This window comes from Lygodium microphyllum, chromosome 29 (genome assembly GCF_053477565.2).
Source record: "Lygodium microphyllum isolate KBCC chromosome 29, Lygodium_microphyllum_v1.1.10, whole genome shotgun sequence".
Lineage (NCBI taxonomy): Eukaryota > Viridiplantae > Streptophyta > Polypodiopsida > Schizaeales > Lygodiaceae > Lygodium > Lygodium microphyllum.
Genome location: NC_141163.1, coordinates 38,569,129 through 38,576,789, shown reverse-complemented (window position 1 = coordinate 38,576,789; position 7,661 = coordinate 38,569,129). Strand labels below are relative to the sequence as shown.

General features: G+C 40.9%; 1 pseudogene; it reads left to right on the top strand.

Moving 5' to 3' along the window:
• Positions 1–1,087: 1,087 nt before the first annotated feature.
• LOC148010533 (uncharacterized) lies at positions 1,088–4,904 on the top strand (annotated as a pseudogene).
• Positions 4,905–7,661: the final 2,757 nt, after the last annotated feature.

Here is a 7,661-nt window from a genome sequence, read left to right as displayed (position 1 = left end):
ACCTAGGCATTTGTGTGGATGGAGTGTGAGGTGTTTCCCTGGGTGAAAGAGGTATTGGGAAACTTGGATAAATTTCAAGCTCCAAATTGGAAGAAATGCTTTTATGTGAATCTTGCAATGGGGACAAGTGCTATTGGAGCTATTTTAATGCAAAAAGGGTAGGTTTCTCAATATATCAAGTTAGTCTCTTTTGCAAGCATAGTGATGAGAAAGGTAGAGTTTTCAAGATCAAGTGCATAGTACCTATTAATTGAACCATCACCATTGTGCTTGAGTTTAAAAACTCATTTACTGCCAAAAATAGCCTTCTTGCTAGTCAGTAACAACCATCTCAGGATTGTTTTGGTGCATTTATAGCATCCCTTTATTGGTCAACTACTTAGTCCAATGCTAGAGGCAAAACATGATCAACTGAGGGCTGGTTTGGGGCAGGCGGCGCAACAACAACTTGTTGTAATACATCTATTCCTACATTTACAATAGGCTCGGATCCCAATACGAGTGGCAAAATACCCTCAAAGACATCAGTAGACTCATAGGTGGCTAACATCTCAAATTGATCTTGAGAACAAGCAGCATTTTCAGCAAAAATGGCATCTCCATTGACATAAATATTTTGAGTACGAGGATAGTACAAATAGGAGCCTTTGCTTTTCGAATTGTATACAATAAAAATACAATTAAGTGCTTTATACATTAAATACCAATGTAGCATCCAAAGTGCCCGAGAAGCATCAAGTAGCCATAGTCATATACTTGTGCGGATAAATAAGTGAGCAACATAGCTTAGAACGCAACTCCAAGCAAGCACCAAACACTTATCAATATGTTAATATCAAATCAGTATCACATAAGCATATTAGATGAGCAATAAGCACTCAATACAAGTGTTGCCCTATAGTATCTAGCATGCTATCACATAGTATTTTATTAATTTTAATGGAAGAGATAAATGCGTTTTATTTTTTATTAATGGTTGTTTTAATATGCAGGCACTATGAGTGACCGTGGCCGTTAAGCGAGGCTAGTGACCATAAAGACCATGCTACGAGCTGATGGACTATCATGTGATGATCTGCACGTGGCCATGGCGGACTATGAGGAGCTGTTTGATGGAGCATTGGACACTCAATTGAGTTATTGGGGAGGATATTGCAGCCCGTGCGGCCTAGGGAGGGCACGTCGTCTCAACCACCTATACGGGAGGAGGCACCTCTTCGGTTGGAGGTATTGCTAGAGCATATCAGTAAGCATCTCAAACGATAAAATAGAAAGCATCTCAAACAATAAAAATAGTGATCTAAACATCTTAATGTCTCCTTGATATCTGTGTATACATTAGGTCTCCTATACTTTTGCTAGGACCATTGAGCCAACTCATACCTCTTGATGCACCTCCTATTACTCAGGAGACACATAGGTATATCCTTTACGATGACAACACATCAAGTTAAGTGTGTTTTTCAATAATTAGGAATTCACTATCTTATTTTTCTATTTCATGCATGCGTTGATAGAGCAGCACACCACTTGATCACTTGATAGGCAATGACAGAGCCCAGCAATCTCAACCACTGCTATCTACAAACAAGTGGAGTCCTGTGGCGCCCTTGTATTGGCACCCTAGGTGTTACCTGCTACATTACGCCCAACGGTTCCATTGACTACTCAAGAGCAGACATTGCCTTTTGACATTGGATGGGAGAGCTATGCTACTCCTAAATGCCATGTGTCAACATTTCGTGGGGGTGAGTATTAATTAACATAAAAATGATAAATTGTGTTTATTTAAAACTACTAATGGGCCTTGTTTTTCAATGTAGTAATTAGCACGAGGATGACAATAAATATGCCATCAACGTACTACAGACAGAGTATGGGACAAGATGGAGCCATAAGTGGCTTTGCGGGGCGATGTCTACTCTCATGGGCCATTGAACTGACCATGCACGGTGAGAAGCTTTGACATGAATGTGTGTGTGTGTGCATATGTGTGTGAAAGAAATAAAGAAAGTTATATTAACGTCTACAAAAGGCCAAGTGGGTCTATGAGACCAAAAAGTTACTATAGAATGTCCGAAAAGTTTTCCAAGTCCAGTAAAGTGACTATCTAGTGCTATGGTAAACTAAGTGAGTAAGTAGGTACAGAATGGAATAGAGACTAGATACAATCTCGATGCACTTCAAGTGCAGTGTGGAACTACTCATGGAGTGTGGTCATCCTAAGATGTCCCGCATGGGCCTATCTAGCATGGAGAGGTTGAAACGGCGGGGTATGGCGCGTTGGTGGCATGTCACCTCATCCCTCAATAGGCACCGAAGAGCTATCTCCAATGAGAATCTACTTGTGCCTAGGTCGCAAATGGGCAACACCATCCATCGAAGGAGTCATGTGCCATCCATCCTAAAGCAATCAAGGCAGAATAAAATGCATCGAACTATGGCAGTAACTAGGATAGCAATGTTATCGCCATGTATTCAGAAGTGATTACCTTCTCCGCATTCTGCACTTGCATCTAGAGCTACCTCAACTTGTTGATGTGCTCCCGCATTGAAGATGAATTTTTTGGACTCAAAGTCCACATCTGAACCTCCAACAAAACCCTCTTCATGACTGTCATCCGATTGTACATTTGGTCAACTCTAGCCATATCTCCCTAGCCACTGTCAAGTGCTCTATGTGGGCAATCACGGCTGTAGTACAACAATAAACAAATTCAAAGATATACTTATTAACTTACCAACAAACTAAATAACTGTTCAACAATAAACAAATTCAAATACGAAACCAACAAAGGTCAATGTATACCATCAAGAAGTACCTACAAATGTGTGTATACAAAGCATGCATGTCTAAGTGTAGTAACATCATCCCTCCCCTATACAAAATAGACAAATAGACGTCAATGCATATCATTAATAAATCTATACAAATGTGCGCATAGAATATAGGTCATGTCAAATGTAAGCTATTTATTGCACATACCCTTTGCTGAGGAAAGTTGATCTGTAGAGGCATCTCTCCTTGTGAAAGTGCTGCCACGTCTCCATGCACATATCGGCCTTCCTTTTGTTTGTCTCCACCATACAATAGAACCTATTTTTTTGCCACACTAAAGTAAGCATTAATTCCATAATATCAATTAATGCTTATTCTAGTATGAAAAAAGAACAGGGGCTACTGTATAGTAGAGACAAACAAAAGGAGGATTGCATACACATATGCACGCACACACACACACACACCCGGGTAGTTCACTATATGTATACCCTCTATATCACGTGCATTCAAGGCTTATTTATGAATATCCTTATCTGTGAAATTTTTCGTAATGAAACATAACCCTTTTCTATTCAATCTGTAAGTAACCCCTTTATACGGGACCCTTCTGTATGTAAAAAATGTGTAAAAATGGTAATTTAAAAATCCCTTATGTTGAACCCACATGATACATACATATATTTATGACTGACCTCCCCAAACACACACACACACACACACACACACACACACACACACACACACACACACACACACACACACACACACACACACACACACACACACACAGAGATATATACATATATATATGTATACATATATAACAAACAAAAGGAGGATTGCATGTGCACTCTCACGCGTGCGCGCACGCACACACACACACACACACACACATATATGGTTTGTTCTTCACAGAATAAGCACTATAAGATATCACAAAACCTATTAAATTTCATTGTTATACTAGTGTTATGGTTCTTTACTGTAATTGATCCTTCAATAAATGTCTCATATTTTTATGTTTCTTGATAAGCATATTCAGATAGGTCAAAGGGTACACCGCCACCTCCTACCGGTGATGGCTGGGGTGGATAGAGTTCCAATTCTGCACATGGACCTACATATGATGATTTTTACTATGAGGAGCATGTGATATGTTGGTGTGATCATTGTCAAGACACATATCGGAGGCCATGATGAGAGTGCCATTCACATCAGATGCAATACGGTATTTATGATCGAGCGCCAGCACCTAAGAAGCAACATGAACCTATGGTATGTGACTGATCTTTCTTACTTTCATTATTAATTTTTGTAATGAGCATTGGCTTATATATGTGATGCAAACTACGTTATATATGTAGGGACCCTCACTTGTTGACAAGGAGGATGACTACACTATTGGTGGGGTACATGTCCCTCGCACATGGCATGGACAGGCCATTGCTCAGTTGTTGCAGTTTGAGGTTTCTCAATGACCTCTTGCCCTTGGTCTAGAGGTTGAGACGATCAGAGATCATCCATTGCCTATTCGTTTGTGTACTCTAGTATAGACGTATGATCACAAAGGATACGAAGGATGGCAAAGGGGATCACTTCCATCAGATGGAGAGTTTTTCAACTTCTGGGGCAATCGGTACATGATTTCTCCATCACTATCAATGGAGCAGGACGAGGCCTATTTATTGCACATGATTTACATGTGCGCCCTCATTCAAAGGTCACTCTTATGTCATTTTGTGGACCTATATATGGGTGGGGACCATTGCATCAACTTGCTCGCTACATTCAGAGCATGAGTACTTATGGGCTGTGTCTCAATGCAGCCTCTCTTTCAAAGAGAGGCATCACACATGCAGAGGGGCAAAGACTCTATATTGATGGGAGACCTTACTCTCAAGGAAACATAGTAAGTTTGATCAATAGCAGTCGAGGAAGAAGTGTAAGGACCAATTGCACATTTGTAGAGATTGAAAATAGTCATGAACTAGAACATATGAGTACAGATGTACCAAGATACATAGTTGTGAATGCTATTACATCATTGCGTGCTAACTATGAATTGTTAGTTAACTATGGTTGGCATAGGCCTCCATGAGCACCCTTTATAGATGAGGATTAGGAGCTATAGTGTATATAGATTATATATTTTTCTAGAACCTTGTATTACAATTTTGGACTTCTGTACTATAGTCTCGTAATGTTATCATCTTTTTGGGCAATCTTTGAAAGCTTTGTATATGTACAATAAAGCGTGGTTCTAATTATTCTTAAATTTGCAACCATTGAATTATGTGTGCTTTTTTTTTTGTCTCTCTCTCCTTTTATGGTCAAAGCATGTCATTGATGTATGTCTTCTTTGCCTTCAAATATGCAACATCCAGATCATAACATTGATGATGTCATAAATCAACCTTCACATGGCACATCATGTATGTCAGTAGAGTGCATGAGGACCCTACATAGGAGTGATCCTAACATGTATGCAAGACAAAAAGAACAATATTCCAAGGAGTTTGATCCATGCGATGGCATCTTTGACGATGACGACAGCATGGCTGCTTTTGTTGATGATTGATATCAAAATGATGGTGTGAGTGATATTCCTAACAACGAGAAATATATTTGAGAAGAAGCTCTAAAGCATATCTATACAGGAAGCCAATTGAAATGTCTAAGTGTAAGCTTACTTATTCTCAATCTTCAAAATTGATTTGGATGGAGTAATGTATCTATTACGACGCTATTGAAGTACGTGACATAATTTTTTCAACAAATTCCATTTCATTGTTGTGTGATTATGCTTTTTATTATTTTCTTTGCTTAATAGCTTGTGTAATTGACTTACAAGCTACTCTCTGAAAAGTTCCTACCTTCAAGCAATGCCCTCCCTGCATCGCATGATGTGGTTAAAAAAATGATAAATAGTCTCGGACTTGACTATAAATCTATACATGCATGCCCCAACTATTATATCTTAAATAGAAGTCAATACAAGGATGATGTGACGTGCCCAAAATGTCAAACGTCTCGTTATAAACAAGGTGAAGGTAGGGTTCCTAAATGAAGGGGATGCAATGGCAGTGGAGAAGGAGAAGAGGAAGATGCGGGAGAGAAGAGCACACACAATGTAGGTATTGTCCAACTGAACTGACAGCCTTATTGCACTATCATATTATATATGAATAAAGAATGGGCGGTCACAGTATACAGGGGTAGGCCCAGAGGCCTTTTACCCCAACAACCTCCCACTAAAAGGCCAATGTGGCTGGGGAGTGAAAACAAAGAAAAGAATAAGAAGAAAAAAAGACAAGGTGAGGAATCATAACATCTCACCCAACGCCTAATCGGAAAGCGAGTTGTGCAAGAAGTGTCAGGAACCTCTGCAAAAGAAGAGTCAAGCATCCCCGAGTCCATGACATCCAAGAGATAAGCAATCTCGCAGCTCCATACAATGGAGTAATCCAAGAATGCTTCTCATGAAGCAAGCACAACTCATTAGTGCATGGCTGTAAAGCATCAAAGTCGCGGATAGCATCAGCGTGGCGCATATAAGACAGTGGAGAGTAGTCAAACTCTCCAGAGTCAATCACTGAAAGAGGGCCAACATCCTGGACACTCGTCCAACGGGGTCTCAAGACTACATGTGGCCTTAGCGAAGCAGAAGACTGACATATGGCTTGCTGTCTAGTCGGCAAAACTACAAGAAAATGGCTCTCATGAGCCTGCAAGGGGTCTAGCAATTGATACCAACATCCTGACCCTGATTGCTATGCATAGCTATGTCATTTGGGCCAATAAGTGCCTCATTTTCAGCATAAACAACTTGTTGTAATGGCACTGTAATAGCTGTTGTAAAATTAGTCATAAAGCATACCGAACGCTCATCAAGAGGGCTAAGAAGTGTCTGCGTCTCATTGAAGACAGCATGACGGTTGCGTATGACCTACTGGGCATCCGAATCCCATAATTTGTAGGCCTTAAAGTCACCACCTCCATAACCAAGGAGGAAACATCTACGTGACATAGGCTCATGTGGCATACGTACAGATGCTTGGCAGCCAAACATCCTCAAGTAATCATAGGAGGGTTGCACACCACTCCATACCTCATGGGGTGTAATACCATCCAAGGTCAAGCACAGCGTCCTGTTAACCAAATAGACTGTTGTCATAAGGGCCTCAACCCAAAATCCATAAGACAACCCAACTGTGGTAAGCATAGAAGCAACCTTTGCCTGTAAGGTCAAACACATGCCATGAGCAATCCCATAACACCGTGGGCACAAGAAATCAATGCCATACTGCTAACAAGAGGTCCAAAAGCTGGGAGAGAGAGCATGACTCTCAGTGGTTCGGTGGGAGGCACCATGAGGGGAGGAATCGGGTGAATTGGGGCTTTGCCCTTGCCCTCAATGGCAGCGGGCGGCACGATTTCCGGTGCCTGTGTGCTAGAACCATGCCCTTCTTCTCTTTGCGGGCTCAAATTCCCCAATTCATCTGCCCTGCTTTGTTGTTCGATAGACTGGCGTGTAGCCTCAGCCAGGTCTTCTTCCTCCTTTCTTCTTAGTTCCTCTTCTTCCTCAACGGCTTTTCTTTGCCTTGCCGCTTCTGTTTTTTGGCGTTCTTCCTCCTTTTTGTCTTTTTCTTCCTTTTCCTTGTTTTTTCTCTCCTCAACCTCCTGTTTTGATACCTTCTTTGCCTTCTGTAATTCCTCATTTTCCTTTTCTTCTTCATGTTTCTTCTTCTTCTCGCTCTCCTTGGCCTCCATAAGGGAATTTTTTTTGCCCTTTCCAGGTCCTCTTTCTCCTTCTTCTTGTAGCCTTCGTCATCCTTTTTCTTCCTTTGGGCTGTTTTCTTCTTGGGTTTCTTGGTCATCT